Raw genomic sequence first — 18,023 nt, 5'->3', positions numbered from 1 at the left:
CTGATTTGAATCTATTTATTTATCTCCCAGTGTCGCGTGTATACACAGTCGCACACAAGTAGATAGAGCGAAAATGGGGGGGGGGAGACGCCTGTACAAATATTTCCCCTGGGGTGCTTGAAAAAGACAGTGTGAACAATTTGAGAATGGAATCTTCCTGGAAAAGGTAAATGGTTAAAATGCCCATTAAAATATACACACATGTCACTTCCTCTGGGCCAGTGTGGTGTAGTGGTTAGAATGTCACTTATAGTGTAGGCAGGTCATTTACACATTGTCAAGGAAGAGAGCCAAAGAGAACACAGATTTGCATAATATTTGCAAGTGCTAATGTATACATTTAGATGCAAATGTAAGACATAATTATTATACTTTAAATAGAAATACAGTACATCTCGCCACAGTAAGGGGAATTGTGAGCAGATGGCCTGTTTGCTTGTTCAGTCAGCTGTCCAAGTACTAACTGTTGACCGGCAACCTTCAGATAGAAGACTTGTTCAAATAGAGGATTTTCCTCTGACAGCCCTTGAAATACTCAGTAGATTCAGGTTCCAGCAAGGATGGTTGTATCCATCCATTTCAATTTGTCTCAGATTTTCATTTTTTCCAATCTTAAGATCAGTTCTCAACATGTCCAACATGGAATTCCATTGCAAAAAAATGTCAGAGAACTACAAATTTCAATGGATGACTATGCTTCAGTTTGTGTATTGTTTTGAACAGTGCAAGTTAGGTAGGTTTGCTACTTAGTTGCTACTGCAACCACTACTATGCTATAAGATCCACTATCCTGTAACATTACATATGAGCCTGTACTACTGATGAAGCCTAGGCTGGCGAAACAAGGCTAATATTCTGGAATCCTTGTCTTAGACTCTGTGCAAGGATTCTGTGGAACTGTAACAACCCTTCATGTGGATTATTGGACTCTATGAACAGACAGGTGAAATAGACACTTATACATGTATGGACCTTATGCATGAACTGACTAGAGAATGAACTGATCCACTGGGTCTTCTGCTTTTTTCATTGAACTTTATGAGACTTCCATTGAAATCTACAATTTGATACAACGGGGACATGGGTGGCGCTGTGGGTTAAACCACAGAACCTAGAACTTGCCGATCAGAAGGTCGGTGGTTCGAATCCCTGTGACGGGGTGAGCTCCCGTTGCTCGGTCCCTGCTCCTGCCAACCTAGCAGTTCGAAAGCACGTCAAAGTGCAAGTAGATAAATAGGTACCACTCCAGCGGGAAGGTAAACAGTGTTTCCGTGTGCTGCTCTGCTTCACCAGAAGCAGCTTAATCATGCTGGCCACATGACCCGGAAGCTGTACGCCGGCTCCCTCGGCCAATAAAGCGAGATGAGCGCCACAACCCCAGAGTTGGTCACGACTGGACCTAATGGTCAGTGATCCCTTTACCTTTACCTTACAGCCGGTTACGTCTTGTGTGTTTATTGCTCCTCAGAGCTGGCAAATCATGCAGGGCTGTACCTTGTCAGTGGCACTGGCAGCCTCACCCCTCCTCACCTGCACTATGAGCTGCCCAAGGGAGGAGGCCAGCAGTGGCAGACAAGGAGAGGCCATGGAGGGGCAACAGGATGCTTCCTTGCAGCTGCCACCGTCTCTGCTCGGGACAAGCGCTGGCTTATTCTCCACCCTGAGCTTAGCAGCAGCAGCACTGGCAAGGGGAAGAGGGAAATTCTGGGGTCAGATCAGAAACTGGAACGGCTTTCATAATTCCAGGACTGCCTCTGGAAAATCAGGACACTTGGAGGATATGCAGTAACTCAGGGGTAGGCAACCTAAGGTCCATGGGCCACAAGACGGCCTACGGGGGTCGTTTAACCAGCCCACGAGCCAACCCTGAATCAAGCCGCTCGCTCGGCGAGTCCCCTGCACTAAACCGGCACAGCGCGGTGCAGTGACTCACTTCCGTGGCACCGGAAATTGCGGGCGCGATCCGGCCCACAGAGGGATCTCCACTGGAGTGAACCGGCCCCCAGGCAAGGTAAACCCTGCCAAACCCTGCAGTAGCTAAACCTAGCTCAGTTTCCTGATGTCCAAACATACCTGTGATCTGGGACCATTGTTAAACAAGAAATAGAAAAAAAATATATTCTGAAACCATTGCACTTTGGGAAGACAAAAGTAAGCCCTGGGGGGCTTTACGAGTCAAGGTTTCTTAAATCAAGGCTTTTGATGTTCACTCAGCTCCACATGAGTGCTGGTAATTCTGTGCTGGCGTAGTAGTGCCTTAAAGAAAGGGGCAATCAAATGTCAGCCACCCGTGAGTTCTGAGGGTAACCCCTGCTGAGGTTAATGTGCTTTCCCAAGTACCAGGCCATAGCACACGAAGCATTGACATGCTCTTTTATTCACACATACGGCGGTGTTCAGAAATAACAGCAATTAAGACGTCTCTCTCTGTTCTGCTAAATAGGTACTGCTGCTTACTGCATAGAATAGTAAGGCACTGGACTTCATTTATTCTAATTTAATTGTTGCATTTATATCCCACCTTTTCTCCCAGGAGCTCAAGGTTTAGTACACGGTTGTCCCCTGCCTCATTTAATCCCTACAACCACCCTGTGAGGTTGGTTAGGTTGAGAGGCAGTGACTGGCCCAAGGTCACCCTGTGAGTTTCACGGCTCTTGCTGCTATACCACACTGGCTCTAGAATTAAAATTAGTCTAGATCATTCAGGTAGTAACAATTGGTCTAGATTAAAATTTGACAACCTATCAAGATGAGGTTAGCGAAAGAGGGACTCTTTCGGCTAAGTGCAGAAATCACTGAATAAAACTGGAAAGCCTGGTCACATGATGTATTTGCAGCTCAGCTGACTGTGATGCTCCTACAGGTCAGCTGATCATCTGTCAAGTCACAAAATAATTTGTTAGGGTGATTTACCTAGAGCAGGCATGGCCAAACTTGGCCCTCCGGATGTTTTGGGACTACAATTCCCATCATCCCTGACCACTGGTCCTGTTAGCTAGGGATGTTGGGAGTTGTAGTCCCAAAACATCCAGAGGGCCAAGTTTGGCCGTGCCTGACCTAGAGTGACCTTTTCTAATCCAGAACCCACTTTTAACCCAAACATGGATTTGGGGACCCATTTCTTAATATTCTACCATATATTTGCATGCATATATTTGCATGCTCCCATTGCAACCCACTTTGGATCAGACCATGACTCACTAGTGGATCCTAACTTACCAGTGACCAACATGACAGAAGCACTGAGGCAAGGGGCAAGATATAAGAACAGAAAAATGGGGCGGGGAGGGGGGAGAGAATGTCAAAACTTGGAATACCTGAAGATATTGAACTGCTCTAATGGTTATCTGATGAGCGATTGGAATTCAAGGGGAGTTAAGGATGTTTAATCAAGCTGTGGCACTGAACAGCCATGGGGAACAATATTTATCTCTGAGAGAATTTAATATTGAGTGAAAGCAAGGAAGCATGTTTTAGCTTTTACAATGAGGCCTAATGCTGAAAGAAATACTCCATGCATGGCAAATTTGTTTCTCATTCACTTGTTCTGTTCCCGTTTTTCCTAACATATGGCGTGTGAAGGATAGCAGTTTGGAGCCTTCCCCCCCCCCCCTTCTAATTTTCCGCAGCTGCCTTTTTTCTGTTTAAATTAGACTGACAGTATTTTTGCCACTTTTGTTAAAGTAAATTAAACCCTACCAGAGCTAAATTGCACACATTTATTTATGATATTCTGATCACACCAAGGGAATGGCAATGATCTGGCATATTGATATACTCAGCAGTAAAGTGAAATTGAGACATTCTTCAAAGTGACAGGCAAGCTTGGCTGAAGACAGCTTTATTTTGAATATTCTGTTTGGGATGTCTGACACCGCCATTTATGAGTAAACAACAGCTCCATTAAGGAGAGAAAAGTTATCATCTAGCCAAATTGTAGTTGAATTTAATAGGTCTCCAGCAGGCATCCAGATAAGAAAAGAATAAAGAGCACCTAATCCAGCCAGCTATGCCTCTTGAAATGCAGAGGTGTGTGTATATAGACACATAAGTAGGAGGATTTTAAATGCTTCATAAGCTTTCTGTCCTTAATGTCTAAGCCATAAATTCTTGAACAAATTTGCTCTTCTGATTCAGCCTGTGTTTTGAATAAGGTTACAGAATTAATTCTCTGGGCTTGGTGTTCACAATTCCTGATTAAAATATGCAATGCAATTGCATGCTTAATTTAAATCTTCAGCGACTCTCCAAAATGTGCAATTCTAGACTTGTAAATGGCGAGGTAGAGCCAAAAAGGCCCCTGTTCAACTACAATTACCTATAACAGCTTGTGACGGAGGTACGATTTTATGTGTACATATATATATGTAATGTACAGCTATCAGGCCTTTTTCCAGGCAATAATTGCATAGAAATGTGTTTCTCATTTGACACGCAAACACGCTACGCATTGGGTATGTCCTTAGTCTCAGTCTACAAAATTATGGTGTTGGACATTTATTGTTAATTGGAGCAATAAATACTGATTTCATGAGCCTTCTTAATTAATTTACTGGGAATCTAATTTCACCGGGAACTTCAGCACACATGGTTTGATTGCTAAAACACAAAGCGATTCGGTTGTGGCTATTTTATTGTTCCACAAGTCTCTTTAAAGGGGAAGATAGCCTCCATCTGCTACAAGCAACAGTTAAACAAATGGATGTTTTCATTGCAAAAGAACCCACTAAATGTTCTACCTGTGCCGAATGTGAACCTTTACCGATTTGTTCAGCCGCCGCCTATGCAATATTATGGGTACTTTCCTATCACTCTGCAGACCGTTTTGAGTCCCATTCAGATTTGCTGCAGTTGAAAAATTTCAGAAAGCTCTTGTCCATTACAATAGTAATGGACGCATGCATCAAACATGAGGATTGCTTGGATTGTGTGCTTATTATTTTCCATCCCAGCAGCCCAGGTAGAAATTCAATGCTGGTATGGGAAGCAACTGTGCAATCTGAATAGTCCACATGATGAACACATGTATAAATTTTTACTGCAATCTAGAGTCCATCCGAGGAAAGATTTCTTTCACTGGCACCGAGGCAAATCAGTAAAATTTACAATACTTGGGACTTCTTGTCATATTGAACAAGCATCTGAGGATCTAAGTGGTTTGTCTTTGAATAGATGACAATGTTTCTTTATGTATTTGCTGCAAATGGATGCAATGACAGTATTATAATCAGCCGTGTACAACAAAAGATACTTGGCTTGGAGCAATGATAATGTTAATTGAGTGATTATCTTCTAATCCAGTGGTGTTCAAACTTTTTTCTCTGGGCCATACTTTCAGAATAAAAATTTGCTCACGCCACACCAATTTTTTTATTGAAAAGAAATAGGTTGGAAAACAGAAAGATCACAGCTGGGATTGTCCTCAGTATCACTTGATGCTCATGCTCTCATTTTGAAAAGATATCTATCCATATTCTACAAATAATTTATAGATTAGATAGAAAGAAAGAAAGAAAGAAAGAAAGAAAGAAAGAAGGAAAGAAAGAAAGAAAGAAAGAAAGAAAGAAAGAAAGAAAGAAAGATATAGATAGATAGATGATAGATAGATAGATAGATAGATAGATGATAGATAGATGATAGATAGATAGATGATAGATAGATGATAGATGATAGATGATAGATAGATAGATAGATAGATGATAGATAGATAGATAGATAGATAGATGATAGATAGATGATAGATGATAGATGATAGATAGATAGATAGATAGATGATAGATAGATAGATAGATAGATAGATAGATAGATAGATAGATAGATAGATATAGATAGATAGATGATAGACAGATAGATGATAGATGATAGATAGATAGATAGATAGATAGATAGATGATAGATAGATAGATAGATAGATAGATAGATAGATAGATAGATGATAGATAGATAGATAGATAGATAGATAGATAGATAGATAGATGATAGATAGAGATAGATAGATGATAGATAGATAGATAGATGATAGATGATAGATACTCTACTACACTGAAATGTTTAAATGTTTCTTTGATTGTCCTTGAATCATCCTAGCACACTTGCCACCCTCCCCTACTACACTAGAGCGACATGCCGCACCCTTTGAGAACTACAGCTCTAACAGCTATAGTTCTTATGCAACACTCTGAAACTCCCTTGGAACTTCCAAGGAAAACTGAATGCAGAAACATAGGGAGCCTTATACTGAGTCAAAGTTCATCTGACACAATATGGTCTACGTTAATACTGTGCCAAATCTGCTCTCCAGTTTCTCGAAAGTTCTCTTCCCACATAAAAGAGGCTTCCATTTTTTCCTACCTCATTCTCAGGGCAGCTTAGAACTTCATTAGAATTTTTGCAAGTCCAGTCTTTTATTATTGGTTTTTATTATTGGTTGTTAGCTGCCCTGAGCCTGGCTGGGGAGGGCGGGGTATTAATAAAATGTATTATTATTATTATTATTATTATTATTATTATTATTATTATTATTATTTCGAACCTTGTTGTTGCAATCTGGCTGAGTTGCAGTGTGTGCGTTTTCTTACTTGGCAAGCCCAGGTGCAGAAAGCCTGCAGCCCACCACAGAGCCAGCCCAGGGTTCAAATACCAAAGACATCAGAATTGGGTTGAAAGAAGCCACGAGTTTATTTATTACAGATGTAAGCCGGTTTGGGGCAAAGGCGTTGGGTATATATTTGCTATCAATTAGCCTACCTGCTGTTTGATCCGTAAGGTGGGTTGAACCCGGATGGTCGCTCCTTGACATACATCAAGTGGGACAATCCCAAGAGGGCCACCACTCAGAAAGTTGCTATGGCCCATCAGAGACAGAAATTAACTCATAATAAATCTAATTTTTAAAATTACACACAGATTACAGTTCTGGCACATCAGAGCCAGGCCCTGTTACGCATAAGGAAATTTCAAGCAACCTGGATTTGTATTACAGACCAGCTAATTACAATTTCATCCAGCATCACTAGTTATGGATGAGCACCTTCACTCAGGCACATTCGCAATGCTACCTTCCATTTTAAAAAATATCTCTCTGTGAGATAGAGATGGCGAAAATGTCATCCCGGATTTATTGATGTTGCTGAAATGGTATTAAAAATTAATTAGAAGAAACGATAAGAACGAATCTTAAAACACAGCCATTTGTTAATGTGTTCTGCTGCACCATCTGAAGAATTTAATAGCATATAGGCACGGGATGAACAAATATTTTAACAGCTAATAATTATACTTCTGCATGCATAAATTGAGAGCAATATTGAGCCTACAAAACTGAAGGCACCGGTTTATTTTAAATTCAAGATAAGCAACTCTAAACTAATTATAACCTTCACACACATATTAACTATAGCTACTACAATGTGAAGTGCAAAACCAAAAGGCCTATCCAACCGCAGGCCTTACTGTGATTCACCAGCAATGCTCAGTCCCAGTACCTGTGTTTATTATTAATAGTAGTAGTAGTATTTAAATTTGTATACCACCCTATACTCACAGATCTTAGGGTGGTTCTCAACATAAAATCACAATGTTAAAAAACACAAACACATAATAAAAACAAAGACAAGAGAGAACCCAATAATCCCCATCTCCCCAACACATTTTAAAAGGGCATCGGATGTCAATCAGCCAAAGGCCTGGTTAAAGAGGACCATTTTCACCTGGTGCCTAAAGGTGAATAATAAAGGCGCCGGCCGAACCTCTCTGGGAGAGCATTCCACAAAGGGGGCAACCACTGCAGAAAAGACCCGTCCTTGTGTTGCCACCTTCTGGACCTCTCATGGAGGAGGCACATGAAGAAGGGCCTCAGAGGATGTTCTCAGTCTCTGGGTAGATTCATAGACAAGGCTACTTGGGCAGGCAAGCCCAGAACTTGGCTTTGGATCATTAAAAGAAATGTTACAGGACAGCAGCTCTAAATAGTGCTGTGCTGAAAATTCCTCCTGCATTTTTGACTGTTCTACAGCAATTAATAAGAAGAAAAATTATGGAATTATCAAAAGATAATGAATATTAGTTAAATTATCATGGCTTGTGTGCAGGTTTTTGTTGCACTCACTTTACTTTCAAGATAGCCAAGAGCGGTTTCTGTCTACAAATGATTGCCACAGTTTTCCTGGGCCTCCTAAGTTCAACTATTCATATTTATTAAGCTGTTAACTCTTGTAAATCCCTGCAATTTTTGGAAATTGCTTGACAACTGCATGGTGATTTGGTCCAGCATTTCCTACTTCTGGCCCTTCTAACTTAGGCTAATACTCAGAGAATATGATCATTGCCTGCTCTGGATACAATTGTTGCCCCTGTCATCACTAGACTGACAGCTGGCTCTCTCTGGATCCTGCAAGCTGATCATATGATGTCTCACCTCTTCTAGACCCTTGCCATTATGACTGCAAGTATGAGTGCATTGTGTGACAGGAAAATCTGGTCACTAGAAGCCATCCTCAAAAACAGGCCTGAAGCTAGTACAGATGCTAAGCCTTAAATAAAGGATTTTCAAGAAGCATGAAGCATTGGTCTATCTGGGTAGCTCCAACAGTGTTTATCAGACCCTCCAAGTTACCTTGATTGCTTCTTATAGGCATCTGATTGGTCACTGTGAGAATGGTAGTCACAGGCAACATATATGGTAGAACGCCGTGGGTGGCGCCGTGGTCTAAACCACTGAGCCTCTTGGGCTTGCCAATCAGAAGGTTGGCAGTTCGAATCCCCATGATGGGGTGAGCTCCCGTTGCTCTGTACTAGCTCCTGCCAACCTAGCAGTTCGAAAGCACATCAGTGCAAGTAGATAAATAGGTACCGCTGTGGCGGGAAGGTACAGTCATACCCCAGGATGAATACGCTTCAGTTAGGCAAATATGGGTTGCACTCCACGGCGACCCGGAAGTAACGGAGCACATTTCTTTCGGGTTTCGCCATACGTGCATGCGCAGATCGTCAAAATGATGTCACGCGCATGTGCAGAAGCACCGAAACGTGACCCACAGACGCACCGACACAGATTACGTTCGCTTTGGGATGCAAACGGGGCTCCAGAACAGATCCCGTTCGCATCCCGAGGTACCACTGTAAATGGCGTTTCTGTGTGCTCTGGTTTCCGTCGCAGTGTTCTGTTGCGCCAGAAGCGGTTTAGTCATGCTGGCCACATGGCCTGGAAAGCTGTCTGTGGACAAATGCTGGCTCCCTTGACCTGAAAGCGAGATGAGCGCCACAACCCCTTAGTTGCCTTTGACTGGACTTAACCATCCAGGGGTCTTTGACCTTGACCTTGAGATGGTAGAACCACCGCAATATCCACTCTTGGTGTGAAGCGGTCTTGGAGTTTGATGCCAGTTGACATGTACAGTAGTGGTTCACTCACATCCATAGTACATACTCATTTGGACCCTAGGCCATTACGCAGGAAAGAAGCAGTCTGAGCATCAACCAGGGTCAAGCAGTATTTACATGTAGTTCTCTATTTTCTAGATACTGGCTTGATTTGTGCCCCAAATCATTAAAGGTAAAGTGAAATTACTAAGCAGATTTGAATTTGCTGAGCAGATGTCATGGGGAATATGTTTATCACAGCATCCCTCTGGTGACTTACTTGTCACTTCATTGGTGGTCAACAAAAGGTATAGAATTAAATTTAATACTTGACTACAAGTTTATTACTCCATGCAGAGAATACCAACTAACACCACTAATAGCCCAGTCAAAGCTACCTTTCTTCTCCTAAAATTTAAACATAAAACCATTTTTATCTCGACACTACTGCCATTTTCCAATGATGCATTTCCTGCTTGTCAGTCGTATATGTAGATTGCCAACAACTTTATCCCAGTGGTCGCTATGAAGCTTAGACCATTGTCCATTTGTTCCTTCTGGTACATTGTTGTCTATCAACTCAAATTCTACCTAATTTTCTGTATTTCCAGACAAATTGGAAGATTAGGTCCCCTGCCAAAGTCATTTAGAACTTCACATAGAATTGTAGTCAGATGGCTGTGTATGTTACTACTGCACAGGCCATACGGTATATAGCAGCAATCCAAGTCTATAATACTAAACAGAGTTACCTGGAAGTAAATTGCATTGAGATCTATGGGATTTCACTCCTGAGCAAAGATAAGGATCCCTGGACAGTAGAAAAATATATTAGATTTCAGAAAACATGAGCTTTCTCTTTTGAATAAAAGGCAACTTTTGCACCTCTGAAATTTGGTGTGAGAATATGTTTAACTTGTTGCTGTTGTTAATAATACAGTAATCATTTAATGTTAAGAATGATTTCCAAACCTTGTCACAACAAAATGAATCCCTATTAATGTACTGTATGCAACATCAAGTTTAGCAAGTTTTAAGAGCTGTTTTCCTTTTCATTGCACACCACCTTCAGAATTTTATAGAAAGTCAATATTTTAAAAATGCAATAAATAAATGCTAAAGGGTTAGCTGGTCAATGATCAAATTCCTTCCCCCTTTTTAGGGGAAATATATACATATATTCATTTGGGTATGGTGCAAATCATGAATTCTTGTGTCTCTTCTGGATTGATGCTAAACGCACTTGAAGATATATTGATCTTTAAATTTCCCTTTCTGCTTTAACCTTTGTGCTAAATGCAGTTATTAACACAGGAGAGCTGGATTATTAAAAAAAAAATTTGACTGCTCAGCAATTTGTACACACAAAACATTGGTAAATGCAGCATTATACATTTGTTATTCTAGCTGCAGAGGTTGAAAAAGAAAATCTATATAGGACAAACATGAATTCAGCCACTGAATAAACTGAAAGAACCAAAAAGCTTCAGGGGGAGGAAAGGTCAGCTGAGAAAACAAGGGAAGGGAAGAAGAAAACAGCCCCAGTGATTGAAAATGCCTCTCTGTATTAACAGGGGAACAGCACAACCAGAGGACAACATGGGAAAGTGAAGAGAAAAAATGGAGTCTCGTACATCAAACCTGAATGAACATACTACACGTAACATGATAGGAAATGATTGCCTCTCAATGGGCAAGGAAAATGCTGAAAGATTCTGCGAGTGACGAATGACAGGTTCTGTGGTCGCAGCTCGTTGTGATAAAGCAAATATCAAGGAGCCCAAGCAAAGCTGCTTTGTGATCGCTTTACAAAACCCAGACACTGAGCTGTTCCTTTTTTGGAGAGCTACACGGAGTAGAAGAAAGAGACAATCTTCTTGCTGTAATGTTCTGCGCTGCACACAGGCGCGAAAACCCCAAAGGTGAAAGACAAACCACGCTTCTGAATTCCATGTGCCACAAACCTCCCTCTGTGTTCTCTGAGGGTGGCCATCGCGAATGAGGTGGACATCAATCAACGTGGCCTCGTTGGAAGAACCCCTCCAGGAAAGTTTACAGTAAAATAAAGCCTTTCAAATAGACTACATATATCAAACCTGATGAGCCTGCCAGAAGGATAGTGGAAAATAAAGTGTTTTCTGGGGGGGGGGTTAATCCAAACATCCCGGAGGGAACTAGCAGGAGAAACGCTGTTCCATCTAGGAGTTTGTTTTCACAAAATGCTTCATGCAAGAATCCAGAACAATAGATGTTATAAATGAGGGGTCATTTTGACTATCCTCCGCCAGTGAAGGATAGCTCACAAATTGTGTTTGGGGGCAACTAGCAGATAGATAGCACACATTTCCTTATTAAATGAAAATGATCAAAGGTTCCTTTCCTGCATGCAATAGCTTGGCCTCGTTTATTTTTTGTGTAGATCCATCCCATTTAGTTCAGCCTTAAAATGGTAGCATTTCCAGTGCCTTGGCATTGAGATCTTGTACCCCTCACAAACACATTTAGCTGTGGCTGTTGGGTTTTGAGGCTCATTTGTAACAATCGTCCAAATAAGGACTGGTCTGTGGTAAACAATTAAGTGTTAAATACACCAATGAAACCTCTCTTTCAAATCAGGGCTGCTTCTCCGGTTAGTTTTTGGAAGTGCTGGTTTCTTCAAGAGTTTTTTGTCTGAACTATGGTTTGGAAAGGGATCAGCTATGCTTCAGAACATCCCTGCAGCCCCCTGATTCTGCACACCAGGGATCCCATTGGCTGGTGACTCCATTGCCTGGTCTCTCAGCAGCCCCCTGATTCTGCACACCAGGGGTGCCAACTTGAATAAAATATTGGGCTTACCCCCATGCCACATAACTGATGACATAGTGCACACACACCATTTGAATAGGAATATGCCCATCAACTTTGTGGGGGCCCAGCTCCCTCAAATATTTTATTGTGGGGGCCACCATAGTCCCTAGGAGTTTGCTCCTATGCTGCACAAAGCAGGTATCTGAAAATGATGGGCCAGTACAGAATGTATAATCTGAATGGCAGGAGTTATGCTACAAAGATATATCATCGTAATTCTGAATATATCTGCTTTGATGGCTTCCTTCTTTTCCAAGCCCCACATTTATAGAACAAGAAGCTGCCATCTGGATATGTGAAAATACAAGCAGCTAAAACTATTTAATGTGACTGCACTGTAAACCCCCAGAGCTCGATTCAGCTCTCCTCTTGGGGGAAACTGGCCTTTGCTACACGTTAGGTTCTTTTCTTCTTAAGATCAGCATTCATGAGGCAAAGCTCATCTATGTATTCATGATATTCTCCCAAGGGAGATGAGCCATTGTAGAAGTCTCATTTGGTGAACAAGAAAAAAAAATCTTTCATACTCACACACCCATACCCCATATATATTCATTCATATATATATATATATATATATATATATATATATATATATATATGGGATGATGTGAGTGAATGTATTACAGTATACAGCATTTTAACTTTCAACCCACAAAATAACAAAATGCAATCTTCTAATATCTGATATCCTGATCCGTAATTGAAACATACACACCCCTCCCTGTCTGAGGCTCCCTGCATAGCTCAGTGGGAACCAGTTGAAATCTTAGCGTTGCCTGTGTAGCAATTCTGAGTCAATAGGCTGAGTTGTTGATCTGTGACTCACAAATAAATCTGACTGAAGTTATCCTGGTACCAGGGCAGCCCTACCCCTCATTTAGTGAGTACCTTTCCCAAACTCACAGTCTACTGCAGGGGGATATAATGCACTGTGGTGTTATATATATCAAATAGTTGCCTGTTGAGAACAAGAAGCTCTTTGTGGTTTGCTGCTTATTTCTATGCAATGGGAGTGGCAATCAAACCTTCAATTTGTTAAAACGGTTACTAGCAGGGATCGGTGTTTCTGAGCCTGTGCAAAATCTTGTACCCCTGAAGGGTAGCCCACTGCTGACTAGCACCATTGCCGACTACTGTGCCACTTACCCAACTGTTTTATCACATGTAGGCTCTGTCCTTCCTCTAATAGCTTGCTCCTTGGTGGCTGCATAGCATCATTTGCCAGTGCCTGGGACACGGAGGGTGAACAGACCCCTCCCTTGCCAGCCCAGCTATCATCACCAGAGCCAAGTGGGGCTGCACTGTGCCACCTGCCTGCCCTTGCAGGGGGGAGCCCGACCGGCCAACGTGGCCCTTGGTGGATGAATCCTCCCACCAATGCCTGCTGGGGTCACCCCTTGGCCACCTCCTGTCCATGCCCGCTCACTGTCTTAGTGAGGAGCAAGCGAGGGCTGACCAGGCGGCCATTCAGCAAGGGGCTGGGAATGCGGTGGCAAGGCCAGACTGGGCTCTCAGGCCCAGAGACCCCTGACATCAGGTGAGATGGGACAGGGATCCTTGTGGGGTGCATGAAACAGGCTACAGGCCCCCTGCCTCCCCCCAGCTATGTCCCTGCTCCTTGGTTAAGCCTTCCATGAATGCTGCTTCCTTATTTGCCTTGAAGCCACCAAGACCTCTTTCCCTCTGCCATCCTTTCCTCCCTGTTTCCAGTGCTGATGGTGGCCCATTGGGCTGACCCCTGAGCAATGTCTGAATGTCTCAAGCCAGCTCTTCTCTGAGTCCACCCCAGTGGGATCCACTCTGGCTGTCTACATGTGAATTGGAGCCAAACAGAAAGGGAGAGTGGGCTCCATGGGAGGCCTGCTGAGGACAACTTGCCTAAGGGATCCCCAGAACATGGAGCCAATACTGGTTACTTGCACAATAAGCTGGAGATGACTGGGCAGTGGTGAAAAGAACAGTCCCTTTAAGATTCATCTTCCAATGCTTGCTAGAAAGAGAACATAAAATAGCACGGAAGCAGATGAAGAAATGGGCGAGACCAAATAAACAGAACAGCACCTATTGTGAAGTAGCTATTAGCAGAGCAAATACTAGATTCTCCCATATAAACAAAGAAAATCAATATAGAACTAAGTGAATAATTCGTTCCCTATGCAGGAATTATCTGTCAGAGAAGTCGAGCATGGTGTGCTGTCTCTGGATTTCAAGATTCAGCTCAGCTACAAAGAACCCAAAGAAAAGCAACAAAGATTTTGAATATAAATGATTTTATAAAATATGACCTATATAAAGAGGTTAGAAGAACTGAATTTTAACAGCCTTAAGGGGGAAAGATGACTAAGAGGGGAGGGGGGAGGGAGAGATGTGACAGCAGAGCATGATGCCTGTGAGGAATTAACAAATGGGAGAAAAGGTCAAGGGGGATATTATCTCTGCTTAATACAGCGCAGAGAGAAATAATAGTTGCTGCCTTAAAGTTGAGAAATGGAAAGTTTACAGCTAAGTAGAAGAGGAAACTCGGAACATTTAAAAAGTTGCAGATAAGGATTGCAATGGATCTCCATAATGTAAGTATGTGAGGCAGATGGGAGTTAGCAATGATCCTGTACTGATATCTCACTATTAGGACTATCTGCATGTGAGGACATATATTGACATATTATAGTATCTCACAGAGCTAGAGGAGGGCTCACAGGGGTCTGGATACACTCGCTTCCCAAAGAAGGCTGCTCCCATTGCCAGGTTGATCAGGTCTTAGTACAGTGGTACCTCGGGTTACAGACGCTTCAGGTTACAGATGCTTCAAGTTACAGACTCTGCTAACCCAGAAATAGTACCTTGGGTTAAGAACTTTGCTTCAGGATGAGAACAGAAATTGTGGCGCGGCGGCAGCAGCGGGAGGCCCCCTTAGCTAAAGTGGTACCTCAGGTTAAGAACAGTTTCAGGTTAAGAACAGACCTCCAGAACGAATTAAGTTCGTAACCCAAGGTACCACTGTAGTTTATTAAAGAAAAAGTACAAACTCACAACAAAGATCTGACAGCTCCCTCTTTGCTTGTGCCTACTGCATTATGTGGGGTAGATTCCACATCGAGGGGGTGGCTTGTCTGCACCCGGGCACTGGGGGAGGGGGCTATGCTTTTTATACAGTAGAGCAGCATGCAGGTGGCCATGATCTCAACCACTCCCAAGGTTCCCCACAGGTGGCTGATATTGCATATTGCTCAAATTAGGCCCGGAGCCCACACCCATGGATAAGGGTAACTGCCTCCCATGAGCAGGCCACTTCAAAGGCCTTCCCAGGTGTCTTGCATGAAAGCTTAGTGCTATAGCTGCCACCAGTTGTCAATATTTAGCTGGTGCTAGCAGAACTCCTGGAACAAATTACCCGTGAGGGATTTACTGTAGTTTTCTGTGTATAAGACAAGGGTTTTTTTACTGGAAAATATTGTGAAAAATGGGAGGTTGTCTTATACACGGATAGTGCATCGGTGGTATGTGTGATTGGTTGCTGCCGTAAGCTGAATATTATCAGCAGCTATTTGGTGTGCTTTTGGTGGTTGTGGCAAGGGCTGGTGTTGATTGGTTGTCCCTGCAGCAATAGGGTGGGCGATTGGCAGGGGGACAGACGACAGTTGTCGTTTTCTATGAGTGCGAGTGTCAGCGTAGGTCATTTGGGTGAGTAACTTTTGGCAATCCATCCTAAAAAAAAGCTCAACAGCTCTGGGCAATCTCCCCCCATTTTCTTAATTTGGAGTCCTCCCAAATAGGGGGTGTCTTATACACAGGGGCATGTTATACGTGGAAAAATACGGTACAGTATATAAAAAGCAGCATTGTAGCTCTGATTCCAGCCCAGCCTATGGGATCTGCAGTAAGCATAGGCTGGATGCACGCAGTCTCATGCTAAACAGAGGAAGCTGTCTTATACAGAGGTAAGGATAAAAGGTAAAGGACCCCTGGACAGTTAAGTCCAGTCAAAGGTGACTATGGGGTGCAGCGCTCATCTTACATTTCAGGCTGAGGGAGCAGGCGTTTTTCCACAGACAGCTTTCTGGGTCATGTGGCCAGCAGGACTAAACCACTTCTGGCATAACGGAACACCGTGACGGAAACCAGAGCGCATGGAAACGCTGTTTATCTTCCTGCCGCAGCAGTACCTATTTATTTACTTGCACTGGCATGCTTTCGAACTGCTAGGTTTGCAGAAGCTGGGACAGAGCAATGGGAGCTCACTCCGTCACAAGATTCGAACTGCTGACCTTCTGATTGGCAAGCCCAAGAGGCTCAGTGGTTTAGACCACAGTGCCACCCGCACACCAAGGCCTTATACAGAGACTACTGGTTTATCTAGCTCAGGATTGTCTACACTGACTGGTTGCAGTTCTTAAGCATTTCAGACACGGTTTTCTCCCAGCCCTAACGTGGAGATTCTGGGACCTTCTGATTGTACACTGACGTGCAACCAAACTGCCAGACTCACACTGCCAGCCAGCGCAACCATTATACAGTCACTGTGTGAGCATCGATTCAGCATGGCGTTACAAGCAGTGACAACTATTCCACAACACACCATGTAAAAAATTAGAGATACAGTGACTTGCTAAAACAGAGTGGGAGAAAAATTCGATTAAATTGACATTTAAAGGTGAGCTAACCTAATTTGCACTTTTCCAAACAAGAAGTGGACTAAAACACAGCCATCTTTCAAAATTTGCACATCTCTGAATTTTGCAATGCAGTTTTCCAGCCATGTAATGTGCACACACAAAAATGTATACACTGGGGCAAAGTGTGCATGTAAATGCATATATTGGTGAACATAACAAACATAAATGCATTTATAAGGTGTAACTGATTTTCAAAAGTGTATGGATGAGGCAAACATGTATACAAAAATGTGCAAATTAAGAGAAAGTTGCACTAAAATGCTAATGAATTTTCAGGATGGCTTTTAAAAAAAATGCAAAGTAGTGTGGAAATGTGGAGAAATGAATTTATGATTGGAAGGGTGATAAACTGAAATTGAAATATTCACCCATCCCTACTGCTGCAGACGGCACAATAAACAGATTCTGTGCCCCATCCTTATCAGAATTTAGTACAGAAAACCTGGGTGAAACTGCATAAGGAGTTATAGCAATCCTACTGCAGGCAGAGGCATAGTCCTTTAAGCTCACAAAGGATGATGATTAGAATGATGATTAGAATCAAGGAGCCTGCAAAAGGTCAAATAATCTTCTGATTACTTTGTAAAACTCTTGAAAGTAAAAAAAAAAGTTTTTTCACTTTTAAGGCATGGTCTTCTAAGGAATGGTGAGCATTTCTCAGATAAGAGAGAACACATCATCCACTCTGGGGAGCATTATAGTCTTCACACTTAATAAATGACAGCTGTATAGTCACACTTGGTCCATTGCATCGGTGAAATGTTGAATCCATATGGCAACCTTACTGCTGTTTCTTGTACTAAATCAAAATTGATAACACCAAGTAACAGATGCAACAGCTGTAGGAGACCACCAAGGCATAACTTGATACTCGGTTCATGCAACAGCAGGTTGCTCTCCCTATGGATTCCGTACTTCCTTTTCCTAATCAAATCTTTGAAAAGTAAGGTTGGGGAAAAACATCAGACATTGTGATAGCTTCAAAAGCCTCTTCACCACCTTTGCATTGCACATATTGTTCCTCTCAGAGGTCCTTGTATCTGAACATGTCACAGATGTTGGGTACAATTAATTACAAGATGGAATCCTCAGGAGGACCAGAGTCCATTCCACTCATGGTTAAATTAACCTTAGGGA

This window comes from Podarcis raffonei, chromosome 11, assembly GCF_027172205.1.
Source record: "Podarcis raffonei isolate rPodRaf1 chromosome 11, rPodRaf1.pri, whole genome shotgun sequence".
Taxonomy (NCBI): domain Eukaryota; kingdom Metazoa; phylum Chordata; class Lepidosauria; order Squamata; family Lacertidae; genus Podarcis; species Podarcis raffonei.
This window is presented reverse-complemented; position numbering follows the sequence as displayed.